At 39.4% G+C, this 14,722-nt stretch overlaps 1 protein-coding gene across 1 annotated transcript in view; it reads left to right on the forward strand.

The window, feature by feature from the left end:
• Positions 1–14,722, forward strand: part of LOC141201399 (uncharacterized) — a 259,824-nt gene that overhangs the window by 20,667 nt on the left and 224,435 nt on the right. The window lies entirely within an intron of this gene.

Raw genomic sequence — 14,722 nt, forward strand, 5'->3', positions numbered from 1 at the left:
TATCTCATATCGAACGGAGTGAGGGCCCTGCTCGCGAGCTTACAGTCTATGAGGAAGTGGGGGAGACACAAAAGGTAAAAAGTACATATATTGTATAATGCAGCCTTGATATACTGAATAGGATAAATAATAATACATGGACTGGTCGCCAGCCAGTATGTGTGCAGTCCTGACAGAGGCTTTTATGTGCATGGTTGGTTTGAACCCGAAGTTGAAGAAGATTTTAATATGGGGGAAAGCTGGGATGGACAGAGTGTGTTTAGGTGATACGCCAGTCTAAAGAAATGTGTTTTTAGGGTTCGCTTGAAACTGTGGGTATTGGGAATTAATCGAACTGTCCTGGGTAGTGCATTCCAGAGAATTGGCGCAGCACGCGAGAAATCTTGGAGACGGGAGTGGGAAGTTCGGATTATGGAGGATTTTAGTTTCAAGTCATTTGCAGAACGGAGGGCACGTGTAGGGTGGTAGACTGAGACAAGGGAGGAGATGTAGGGGGGTACTGAAGCATGGAGCGCTTTGTGGGTAAGCGTGATAAGTTTAAAACGAACTCTATATTGGATGGGCAACCAATGCAATGACTGGCACAGGGAAGAGGCATCTGAGTAGCGGTTGGCGAGGAATATGATCCTGGCTGCTGCGTTCAGGACGGATTGGAGAGGGGAGAGTTTAGTAAGAGGGAGACCGATTAGTAGAGCGTTGCAATAGTCAAGACGAGAATGAATAAGAGCGACAGTAAGAGTTTTTGCCGAGTCAAAGGTGAGAAAAGTCCTGATTCTTGAGATGTTTTTGAGGTGTAGATGACATGAACGAGCGAGTGATTTGATGTGAGGAGTGAAAGAAAGATCTGAATCAAAAATGACCCCAAGACAGCGGGCTTATAGCTGGGGAGTAATGGTTGAGCCACAAACGGAGATGGCAATATCGGGCACAGGTAGATAAATGGAGGGAGGAAAGACGAGTAGTTCAGTTTTTGACAGATTCAGTTTTAGGTAGAGGGAGGATATAATGTTAGACACAGCAGAAAGACAATCACTGGTCTTTTGTAGTAATGCAGGGGTGATGTCCGGAGCAGAGGTGTATAATTGGGTGTCATCAGCATAGAGATGGTACTGAAAACCGAATCTACTGATTGTTTGTCCAATAGGAGCGGTGTATAAGGAGAAAAGAAGGGGGCCTAGGACTGATCCTTGAGGAACCCCGACAGTAAGAGGAAGTAGGGAGGAGGAGGAGCCGGCAAAAGACACAGAGAAGGAGCGGTCAGAGAGATAAGAGGAGAACCAGGAGAGAACCGTGTCCTTGAGGCCAATAGTGCGGAGCATAGTGAGGAGGAGCTGGTGATCCACAGTGTCAAATGCTGCAGAGAGATCCAGGAGAATCAGCAGGGAGTAGTGACCATTAGATTTAGCTGTTAGTAGATCATTAGAGACTTTAGTGAGGGCAGTTTCAGTAGAATGTAAAGAGCGGAAACCAGATTGTAAAGGGTCAAGAAGAGAGTTGTCTGAGAGATGGCGGATTAGACGGGAATGGACCAGGCGTTCCAGGAGTTTAGAGATAAAGGGAAGATTGGAAACAGGTCTGTAGTTGGCCGTGCAGTTCTGGTCGAGGGATGGTTTTTTAAGTAATGGTTGTATGCTGGCGTGTTTAAAAGAAGAGGGAAAGATACCAGATGAGAGGGAAAGGTTGAAAATTTTAGTTAGGTGAGAGGTGACAGCTGGAGCAAGGGACTGAAGGAGATGTGAGGGAATAGGGTCGCTGGTGCAGGTGGTAGGGCGAGAAGATGCAAGGAGCCTGATCACTTCATCTTCCGTGACTGGTTCGAAGTCAGAAAATGAGCAAGATACAATGTGGCGGGGGGGAGCATGCATAACATTTGGGGATTGGGAGAAAATTTCCTGTCGGATATGGTCAATTTTTTCTTTGAAATAGTTAGCCAGATCGTCAGCGCTGAGGTCGGTGGTCGGGGCCTGTGCTGTTTGATTGAGGAGAGAATGAAACGTGTCAAAGAGTCGTTTAGGATTATTGGAAAGTGAGATGATGAGGTTGTTAAAGTAGGTTTGTTTGGAGAGGTGAAGGGCAGAGTTATATGTTTTCAGCATAAATTTATAGTGGAGGAAATCTTCGGGCAGATTTGATTTTCTCCACAGCCGTTCAGCGCACCTGGAGTACCTCTGGAGAAGACGTGTTTGAGGCGTGTGCCAGGGTTGTCGCCGTCTATGCCGAATTGTTCTTTGTGTAGGAGGTGCGGCTTCATCCAGGGCGCATAGCATGATTTTGTTATAATGCTTCAATGCAGATTCGGGACATGAGAGGGAGGAGATTGGGGCCAATGATGATTGCAACCTTTTTATAAATTTCTGGGTGTTAATGGCGCGTAAATTTCTATAAGTGTGGACGGTGGGAGTGTCTTGAGTAGAGTCACAGTTCTTGACAGAGAATGAAAGAAGATTATGGTCAGAGAGTGGAAGGGGAGAGTTAGTAAAGTCATGTACTGAGCAAAGCCGGGAGAAGATCAGGTCCAATGTGTTCCCGTCCTCATGTGTAGGAGAATTAGCAAGCTGTGAAAGGCCGAAGGAGGAGGTTAATGATAAAAGATGCGTGGCAGATGGGGAAAGAGGATCGCCAATTGGGATGTTAAAGTCTCCCATGATTATCGTGGGGATGTCGCAGGATAGAAAATTTGTAAGCCAGGCAGCAAAGTGATCCAGGAATTGACGGGGGGGACCTGGGGGGCGATAGACAACCGCCACTCGCAGGGAGAAGGGCCGGTAGAGTCTGACTGTGTGGGCCTCAAAGGACGGGAAGATAAGGGAGGGTACAGGGGGGATAATCTGAAAAGTACATTTTGTTGAAAGAAGCAGACCAACACCTCCACCTGATCTGTTGTCAGGTCGCGGGGTATGAGAGAAATGTAGGCCACCATAGGAGAGAGCTGCAGCGGCGGTGGTGTCCGACTGCTGGATCCAGGTTTCAGTGAGAGCCAGAAGGTTGAGGGAATTAGAGAGGAAAAAGTCATGGATGTAAGAGAGTTTATTACAAGCTGAGCGTGCATTCCAAAGGGCACAGTTGAATGAGACAGAAGATATGCAGGGAATATTAATGAGATTAGCAGGGTTTCTGAATGTAACAGGGAAAGAGTTAGTGTTATTATTACTGGAGGGTCCTGGGTTGGGAGAAATATCACCTGCGACTAATAGAAGGAAGATACAGAGAGTGAGCAGATGATTGAGTGATTTGTGAGAGCGTTTCCTGCGTTGTATGGTGGGAATGAATGGATCTGCGTGGTATAACATTGTGAAGAGAGCATGACAACTGTACATAGGAGAAGAGAGGAGTGAGGGATTAATATGGATGAAGTGTGCCGCATTTGTGGGTGAACGGTGAATGTGGATGATTGTAGCAACCAGAGTATAAATGGCACAGATACAAATGGTGAATACTGTTTGCCAAAAAGATGACCTGGAAGCAAGTTTGTTTAATTGTCTTGCATGTCTTACCTGTCTCCTGCCCTGTCCAACTGCCATTTTCTAACTGCCAGGGCACTTTGCTAAATTATGGCACTTCGATAAAGTATGCATAAATGCTATATGCATAAATGCCCCCGCATAAATGCCTCCCCTTAACTAAGTCTCAATATATAGGGACGTATCTGCTTAGATCTGCACAGATTTAACTCATTAACAATCAATCACTAGCTTAAAAGACAACAGGAGACCATAAAGTGCAGGGAAAAAAAAAAAAAAAAAACAGACTAGTAAACTCGGCATGGATCATAAACTCTTAAAGTAAGTGTGATGACCTTTAAGTATCATGGAATAAAAAAGCTAGAGGAGTGAAAAAATATATACCAGAAATTGATAGGCTGCAGAGCATTGCATGGAGATATAATGCAGTTTTCAGGACAGATCACACAAGCAGTGAAAAATATATACCAGAAATTGATAGGCTGCAGAGCATTGCATGGAGATATAATGCAGTTTTCAGGACAGATCACACAAGCAGTGAAAAATATATACCAGAAATTGATAGGCTGCAGAGCATTGCATGGAGATATAATGCAGTTTTCAGGACAGATCACACAAGCAGTGAAAAATATATACCTGTAAGAAGAGAAGAAAGATGGATATTAGCAATGCCATTTTCTAACTGCCAGGGCACTTTGCTAAATTATGGCACTTCGATAAAGTATGCATAAATGCTATATGCATAAATGCCCCCGCATAAATGCCTCCCCTTAACTAAGTCTCAATATATAGGGACGTATCTGCTTAGATCTGCACAGATTTAACTCATTAACAATCAATCACTAGCTTAAAAGACAACAGGAGACCATAAAGTGCAGGGAAAAAAAAAAAAAAAAAACAGACTAGTAAACTCGGCATGGATCATAAACTCTTAAAGTAAGTGTGATGACCTTTAAGTATCATGGAATAAAAAAGCTAGAGGAGTGAAAAAATATATACCAGAAATTGATAGGCTGCAGAGCATTGCATGGAGATATAATGCAGTTTTCAGGACAGATCACACAAGCAGTGAAAAATATATACCAGAAATTGATAGGCTGCAGAGCATTGCATGGAGATATAATGCAGTTTTCAGGACAGATCACACAAGCAGTGAAAAATATATACCAGAAATTGATAGGCTGCAGAGCATTGCATGGAGATATAATGCAGTTTTCAGGACAGATCACACAAGCAGTGAAAAATATATACCTGTAAGAAGAGAAGAAAGATGGATATTAGCAATGCCATTTTCTAACTGCCAGGGCACTTTGCTAAATTATGGCACTTCGATAAAGTATGCATAAATGCTATATGCATAAATGCCCCCGCATAAATGCCTCCCCTTAACTAAGTCTCAATATATAGGGACGTATCTGCTTAGATCTGCACAGATTTAACTCATTAACAATCAATCACTAGCTTAAAAGACAACAGGAGACCATAAAGTGCAGGGAAAAAAAAAAAAAAAAAACAGACTAGTAAACTCGGCATGGATCATAAACTCTTAAAGTAAGTGTGATGACCTTTAAGTATCATGGAATAAAAAAGCTAGAGGAGTGAAAAAATATATACCAGAAATTGATAGGCTGCAGAGCATTGCATGGAGATATAATGCAGTTTTCAGGACAGATCACACAAGCAGTGAAAAATATATACCAGAAATTGATAGGCTGCAGAGCATTGCATGGAGATATAATGCAGTTTTCAGGACAGATCACACAAGCAGTGAAAAATATATACCTGTAAGAAGAGAAGAAAGATGGATATTAGCAATGCCATTTTCTAACTGCCAGGGCACTTTGCTAAATTATGGCACTTCGATAAAGTATGCATAAATGCTATATGCATAAATGCCCCCGCATAAATGCCTCCCCTTAACTAAGTCTCAATATATAGGGACGTATCTGCTTAGATCTGCACAGATTTAACTCATTAACAATCAATCACTAGCTTAAAAGACAACAGGAGACCATAAAGTGCAGGGAAAAAAAAAAAAAAAAACAGACTAGTAAACTCGGCATGGATCATAAACTCTTAAAGTAAGTGTGATGACCTTTAAGTATCATGGAATAAAAAAGCTAGAGGAGTGAAAAAATATATACCAGAAATTGATAGGCTGCAGAGCATTGCATGGAGATATAATGCAGTTTTCAGGACAGATCACACAAGCAGTGAAAAATATATACCAGAAATTGATAGGCTGCAGAGCATTGCATGGAGATATAATGCAGTTTTCAGGACAGATCACACAAGCAGTGAAAAATATATACCAGAAATTGATAGGCTGCAGAGCATTGCATGGAGATATAATGCAGTTTTCAGGACAGATCACACAAGCAGTGAAAAATATATACCTGTAAGAAGAGAAGAAAGATGGATATTAGCAATGCCATTTTCTAACTGCCAGGGCACTTTGCTAAATTATGGCACTTCGATAAAGTATGCATAAATGCTATATGCATAAATGCCCCCGCATAAATGCCTCCCCTTAACTAAGTCTCAATATATAGGGACGTATCTGCTTAGATCTGCACAGATTTAACTCATTAACAATCAATCACTAGCTTAAAAGACAACAGGAGACCATAAAGTGCAGGGAAAAAAAAAAAAAAAAAACAGACTAGTAAACTCGGCATGGATCATAAACTCTTAAAGTAAGTGTGATGACCTTTAAGTATCATGGAATAAAAAAGCTAGAGGAGTGAAAAAATATATACCAGAAATTGATAGGCTGCAGAGCATTGCATGGAGATATAATGCAGTTTTCAGGACAGATCACACAAGCAGTGAAAAATATATACCAGAAATTGATAGGCTGCAGAGCATTGCATGGAGATATAATGCAGTTTTCAGGACAGATCACACAAGCAGTGAAAAATATATACCTGTAAGAAGAGAAGAAAGATGGATATTAGCAATGCCATTTTCTAACTGCCAGGGCACTTTGCTAAATTATGGCACTTCGATAAAGTATGCATAAATGCTATATGCATAAATGCCCCCGCATAAATGCCTCCCCTTAACTAAGTCTCAATATATAGGGACGTATCTGCTTAGATCTGCACAGATTTAACTCATTAACAATCAATCACTAGCTTAAAAGACAACAGGAGACCATAAAGTGCAGGGAAAAAAAAAAAAAAAAAACAGACTAGTAAACTCGGCATGGATCATAAACTCTTAAAGTAAGTGTGATGACCTTTAAGTATCATGGAATAAAAAAGCTAGAGGAGTGAAAAAATATATACCAGAAATTGATAGGCTGCAGAGCATTGCATGGAGATATAATGCAGTTTTCAGGACAGATCACACAAGCAGTGAAAAATATATACCAGAAATTGATAGGCTGCAGAGCATTGCATGGAGATATAATGCAGTTTTCAGGACAGATCACACAAGCAGTGAAAAATATATACCTGTAAGAAGAGAAGAAAGATGGATATTAGCAATGCCATTTTCTAACTGCCAGGGCACTTTGCTAAATTATGGCACTTCGATAAAGTATGCATAAATGCTATATGCATAAATGCCCCCGCATAAATGCCTCCCCTTAACTAAGTCTCAATATATAGGGACGTATCTGCTTAGATCTGCACAGATTTAACTCATTAACAATCAATCACTAGCTTAAAAGACAACAGGAGACCATAAAGTGCAGGGAAAAAAAAAAAAAAAAAACAGACTAGTAAACTCGGCATGGATCATAAACTCTTAAAGTAAGTGTGATGACCTTTAAGTATCATGGAATAAAAAAGCTAGAGGAGTGAAAAAATATATACCAGAAATTGATAGGCTGCAGAGCATTGCATGGAGATATAATGCAGTTTTCAGGACAGATCACACAAGCAGTGAAAAATATATACCAGAAATTGATAGGCTGCAGAGCATTGCATGGAGATATAATGCAGTTTTCAGGACAGATCACACAAGCAGTGAAAAATATATACCTGTAAGAAGAGAAGAAAGATGGATATTAGCAATGCCATTTTCTAACTGCCAGGGCACTTTGCTAAATTATGGCACTTCGATAAAGTATGCATAAATGCTATATGCATAAATGCCCCCGCATAAATGCCTCCCCTTAACTAAGTCTCAATATATAGGGACGTATCTGCTTAGATCTGCACAGATTTAACTCATTAACAATCAATCACTAGCTTAAAAGACAACAGGAGACCATAAAGTGCAGGGAAAAAAAAAAAAAAAAAACAGACTAGTAAACTCGGCATGGATCATAAACTCTTAAAGTAAGTGTGATGACCTTTAAGTATCATGGAATAAAAAAGCTAGAGGAGTGAAAAAATATATACCAGAAATTGATAGGCTGCAGAGCATTGCATGGAGATATAATGCAGTTTTCAGGACAGATCACACAAGCAGTGAAAAATATATACCAGAAATTGATAGGCTGCAGAGCATTGCATGGAGATATAATGCAGTTTTCAGGACAGATCACACAAGCAGTGAAAAATATATACCAGAAATTGATAGGCTGCAGAGCATTGCATGGAGATATAATGCAGTTTTCAGGACAGATCACACAAGCAGTGAAAAATATATACCTGTAAGAAGAGAAGAAAGATGGATATTAGCAATGCCATTTTCTAACTGCCAGGGCACTTTGCTAAATTATGGCACTTCGATAAAGTATGCATAAATGCTATATGCATAAATGCCCCCGCATAAATGCCTCCCCTTAACTAAGTCTCAATATATAGGGACGTATCTGCTTAGATCTGCACAGATTTAACTCATTAACAATCAATCACTAGCTTAAAAGACAACAGGAGACCATAAAGTGCAGGGAAAAAAAAAAAAAAAAAACAGACTAGTAAACTCGGCATGGATCATAAACTCTTAAAGTAAGTGTGATGACCTTTAAGTATCATGGAATAAAAAAGCTAGAGGAGTGAAAAAATATATACCAGAAATTGATAGGCTGCAGAGCATTGCATGGAGATATAATGCAGTTTTCAGGACAGATCACACAAGCAGTGAAAAATATATACCAGAAATTGATAGGCTGCAGAGCATTGCATGGAGATATAATGCAGTTTTCAGGACAGATCACACAAGCAGTGAAAAATATATACCTGTAAGAAGAGAAGAAAGATGGATATTAGCAATGCCATTTTCTAACTGCCAGGGCACTTTGCTAAATTATGGCACTTCGATAAAGTATGCATAAATGCTATATGCATAAATGCCCCCGCATAAATGCCTCCCCTTAACTAAGTCTCAATATATAGGGACGTATCTGCTTAGATCTGCACAGATTTAACTCATTAACAATCAATCACTAGCTTAAAAGACAACAGGAGACCATAAAGTGCAGGGAAAAAAAAAAAAAAAAAACAGACTAGTAAACTCGGCATGGATCATAAACTCTTAAAGTAAGTGTGATGACCTTTAAGTATCATGGAATAAAAAAGCTAGAGGAGTGAAAAAATATATACCAGAAATTGATAGGCTGCAGAGCATTGCATGGAGATATAATGCAGTTTTCAGGACAGATCACACAAGCAGTGAAAAATATATACCAGAAATTGATAGGCTGCAGAGCATTGCATGGAGATATAATGCAGTTTTCAGGACAGATCACACAAGCAGTGAAAAATATATACCAGAAATTGATAGGCTGCAGAGCATTGCATGGAGATATAATGCAGTTTTCAGGACAGATCACACAAGCAGTGAAAAATATATACCTGTAAGAAGAGAAGAAAGATGGATATTAGCAATGCCATTTTCTAACTGCCAGGGCACTTTGCTAAATTATGGCACTTCGATAAAGTATGCATAAATGCTATATGCATAAATGCCCCCGCATAAATGCCTCCCCTTAACTAAGTCTCAATATATAGGGACGTATCTGCTTAGATCTGCACAGATTTAACTCATTAACAATCAATCACTAGCTTAAAAGACAACAGGAGACCATAAAGTGCAGGGAAAAAAAAAAAAAAAAAACAGACTAGTAAACTCGGCATGGATCATAAACTCTTAAAGTAAGTGTGATGACCTTTAAGTATCATGGAATAAAAAAGCTAGAGGAGTGAAAAAATATATACCAGAAATTGATAGGCTGCAGAGCATTGCATGGAGATATAATGCAGTTTTCAGGACAGATCACACAAGCAGTGAAAAATATATACCAGAAATTGATAGGCTGCAGAGCATTGCATGGAGATATAATGCAGTTTTCAGGACAGATCACACAAGCAGTGAAAAATATATACCAGAAATTGATAGGCTGCAGAGCATTGCATGGAGATATAATGCAGTTTTCAGGACAGATCACACAAGCAGTGAAAAATATATACCAGAAATTGATAGGCTGCAGAGCATTGCATGGAGATATAATGCAGTTTTCAGGACAGATCACACAAGCAGTGAAAAATATATACCAGAAATTGATAGGCTGCAGAGCATTGCATGGAGATATAATGCAGTTTTCAGGACAGATCACACAAGCAGTGAAAAATATATACCAGAAATTGATAGGCTGCAGAGCATTGCATGGAGATATAATGCAGTTTTCAGGACAGATCACACAAGCAGTGAAAAATATATGCCTGTAAGAAGAGAAGAAAGATGGATATTAGCAATGCCATTTTCTAACTGCCAGGGCACTTTGCTAAATTATGGCACTTCGATAAAGTATGCATAAATGCTATATGCATAAATGCCCCCGCATAAATGCCTCCCCTTAACTAAGTCTCATATATATATATATATATATATATATATATATATATATATATATATATATATATATATATATATATAATACTGTGGTGGAGGAGCGGGGCACAGGAGGCAGCAGCCGCCTGCTGCAGCCTGCACTGTCCCCGCTGCTGAAGAAAATGAAAATTCACTGCTCCCCACGCCCATAGGCTCTCCTTAATAGCGGCACACAGTATATCAACAACTCCGTGTCTATTCCCCTTTTTTCTCCCTTTCCAAAGTTTTTTTCTATTTTAAGGGTCCAGATCTTATTATATGACACCACAAGTGGGTTATAAACTTTTCCCCTGTTTTTCCTTTTTGCATTTTTTTCTCTTTTGATTTAATGATTCTCAGGCTCCCTATGGAGTATTTCCGGGTACACCATATTTACTTACACCTTTGCTTTTGATGAGGCTTGATCATCACGCTGCATTGTACTATATCATTGAATATTGTATTACATTGTGATTATAGTAGAGATTATCCTCCACATGCTCTAATGAAATGATTTATTGTCCGTCTTTCCTGTATGATGTTTTTGAATTCTACCCTTTCCCTTATTTTTTATCCACATAATGTTTCTGTACATATCTTTTATTTTTTTGTATGCATTAGAGTCTGATGAAGGTCGTGGCTGAACGACCGAAATGTCACATGTTGTGGATTGCATTTTTCATGAATCTCTAAAGGAACTTTAATTATTTGATTAAGAATTATATTTCATACTACTGAATGAGTGCCGGATTCTATATTCACAGTGTATCAGCAGCCCGGCTCCTGCTGCTGAGCGATCGCGTGTGCCCGCTATTAAAGGGCATGAATATTCACCCCCTCTGCACGCCCATGATGGAAGGAGGTTTGCACTCAAAATCTCACGATACATGGTCCCATTCATTCTTTCATATACACGGATCAGTCGTCCTTGTCCCTTGGCAGAGAAACAGCTCCAAAGCATGATGTTGCCACCCCCATGCTTCACAGTAGGTATGGTGTTATTTGGATGCAACTCAGCATTCTTTCTCCTCCAAATACGACGAGTTGTGTTTCTACCAAACAGTTCTACTTTGGTTGCATCTGACCATATGACATTCTCCCAATACTCTTCTGAATCATCCAAATGCTCTCTAGCAAACGTTAGAGGGGCCCGGACATGTAATGGCTTAAGCAGGGGGACACGTCTGGCACTGCAGGATCTGAGTCCCTGGCAGCGTAGTGTGTTACTGATGGTAGCCTGTGTAACATTGGTCCCCGCTCTCTCATTCACTAGGTCCCCGCGTGTGGTTCTGGGATTTTTGCTCACCGTTCTTGAGATCATTTTGACCCCATGGGGTGAGATCTTGTGTGGAGCCCCAGATCAAGGGAGATTATCAGTGGTCTTGTATGTCTTCCATTTTCTAATTATTGCTCCCACAGTTGATTTCTTCACACCAAGCTGCTTGCCTATTACAGATTCAGTCTTCCCAGCCTGGTGTGGGGCTACAATTTTGTTTCTGGTGTCCTTCAACAGCTCTTTGGTCTTCACCATAGTGGAGTTTGGAGTGTGGCTGTTTGAGGTTGCAGACTGGTGTCTTTTATACTGATAACAAGTTCAAACAGGTGCCAGTACTACAGGTAATGAGTGGAGGACAGAGGAGCCCCTTAAAGAAGAAGTTACAGGTCTGTGAGAGCCAGAAATCTTGCTTGTTTGTAATTGACCAAATACTTATTTTACTCCAAAATTTGAAAAAAATTTCTTTCCAAATCAGACAATGTGATTTTCAGGATTTGTTTTCTTATTTTGTCTCTCATAGTTGAGGTCTACCTATGAAGTCAATTACAAGCCTCTCTCATCTTTTTAAGTGGGAGAACTTGCACAATTGGTGGCTGTCTAAATACTTTTTTTCCCCACTGTACATTAGTGCATTAGGAATCGCCAAAACACCAGATTCCTTGTCACTTTGAAGATATTCACATTTTATCCTAGCCTATCCATATAAGAGAACGAAACTTGCTATGAATTTTCTGAAAATGGGAATTATGGATCCAAATAGGGGCATTATGCAGAATGTATAAGAGTTGGGGCACCAATATCATTTTTAATAAGTTTCCCTCTTCCTACAGACGATAATGGTAATCTCCACCACGCATCTATTTTCTTTTTATACTTTTCCAGAAGAAGATATAGATTCAGTGCAATGTAATCCGGAGATCTTTTTGTGATATTTATACCAAGGTATTAGAATTTCTCAACCCTTTGTATTCCTGTATGTTCTAATATGCTCTAATTAGGGATATCATCAAATGGTAGAATAACCGATTTATCCCAAATAATGGACAGTCCTGACCATTCACCAAACTCTCCAATAATGTTCAGAATAGGATCAATAGACTTCTGGATATCACCTACTGTACATATATAACAGTTTGTGTATTATACAATCACTGTATTTTATGTAGTGTGGGCACCCACTTCTGCAGTGCCACCATGTAACCAATTGCTTGTGAAATAAAGGTTTTTGACCAAACTCATGTTTGGTGTTTCTGCTTTGGGTTTCTGATTATTCCCAAATGTTCTGCCATTCATATCCTAGTATAGATATGTCACCATCTTATTGGTACTAGACAATTGTCTGATACTTTTGATACTTTCCTTTGGTTTAATATATATTATTTGCTCCATTTAATTTTTGTTTTTGTTGTGTTAACCCCTTTACCCCCAAACGTGGTTTGCACGTTAATGACCAGGCCAATTTTTGCAATTTTACAATTCTGACCACTGTCACTTTATGATGTAATAACTTTGGAACGCTTCAACGGATCCCACTGATTCTGAGATTGTTTTTTCGTGACATATAGTACTTCATGATAGTGTTAAAATTTCTTCGATGTTACTTGTGTTACTTTGTGAAAAAATCTGAAATTTGGCAAAATTTTAATTTTCATTCGGTTAAATCAGAGCGATATGTCACTAAAAATAGTTAATAAATAACATTTCTCACATATCTACTTTACATAGTTCCTAAATAACAATTCCCACATGTCTACTTTACATCAGCACAATTTTTAAACCAAATTTTTTTTTTGTTAAGAAGTTATAAGGGTTAAAAGTTGACCAGCGATTTTTCATTTTTCCAACATAATTTAAAAAAAAATTTTTAGGGACCACATCACATTTGAAGTGACTTTAAGGAGCCTTTATGACAGAAAATACCCAGAAGTGACACCTTTCAGGTGCTTCACAGGAAGTTTTGGAATGTGGAAGAAAACAATAAACATTTAACTTTTTTTCACAAAAATGTTACTTTAGAAATTATTTTTTTTTATTTTTGCAAGAGTAACAGGAAAAAATGGACCACAAAATTTGTTGTGCAATTTCTCCTGAGCACACCGATACCCCATATGTGGGGGAAAACCACTGTTTGGGCACATGGCAGGGTTCGGAAGGGAAGGAGCGCCATTTGACTTTTTGAATGTAAAATTTGCTTGAATAATTAGCGGACGGCATGTCACATTCTGGGAGCCCCTGATGTGCCTAAACAGTGAAAAAACCCCATAAGTGACATCATTTTGGAAAAAGAACCCCTCAGGAAACTTATCTAGATCTGTGGTGAACATCTTGAACCTCCAGGTGCTTCACAGAAGTTTATAACATTGAGCCATAAAAATAACATTTTCACATTTTTCGCACAAAAATGTTTTTTATCCCCCAATTTTACATTTTCATAAAGGTAACAGGAGAAATTGCACAATACCATTTGTTGTGTAATTTCTCCTGAGTAAGCTGATGCCCCATATGTGGGGCAAAACCATGGATTGAGCGCATGGCTGGGTTCGGATGGGAAGGAGCACCATTTGACTTTCTGAATGTAAAATTTGCTTGAATAATTAGCTGATGCAATGTCGTGTTTGGGGAGCCCCTAATATGCCTAAACAGTGGAAACCGCCCCATTTTGGAAACTAGACTCCTCAATGAACTTATCTAGATGTGTGGTGAGCACCCTGAACCCCTAGGTGCTTCACAGAAGTTTATAACATAGAGCCATGAAAATAAACAAAACTTTTTCCACAAAAATGATCTTTTAGCTCCAAATTTTTTATTTTCACAAGGGTAAGAGAAGAAAATGGACCTCAAAAACTGTTGTGCAATTTCTTCTGAGTACGCTGATACCCCAAATGTGGGGAAAAACCACTGTTTGGACGCATGGAAGGTTCAGAAAGGAAGGAGCACTGTGTGACTTTATGAACGCAAAATTGGCTGGAATCGAGAGCGGACGCCATGTCGCATTTGGAGAGCTCCTGATGTGCCTAAACAGCGGAAACCCCGCACAAGTGACCCCATTTTGGAAACTAGACCCCTCAGGGATTTTATCAAGGGGTATAGTGAACATTTTGAACCCAGACATGCGACACAGAATTTTGATAACATTAGGTCATCATATTGAATAAGTTGTCATTAGTCTTGAGCACAAGTACTTGCTACTAGAGTTTGCATCGGGTACCTGGGTATGCAC

The sequence above is a fragment of the Phyllobates terribilis genome, unplaced genomic scaffold, assembly GCF_046119375.1.
Source record: "Phyllobates terribilis strain yellow unplaced genomic scaffold, ASM4611937v1 Scaffold_115__1_contigs__length_5345438, whole genome shotgun sequence".
NCBI classification, from domain to species: domain Eukaryota; kingdom Metazoa; phylum Chordata; class Amphibia; order Anura; family Dendrobatidae; genus Phyllobates; species Phyllobates terribilis.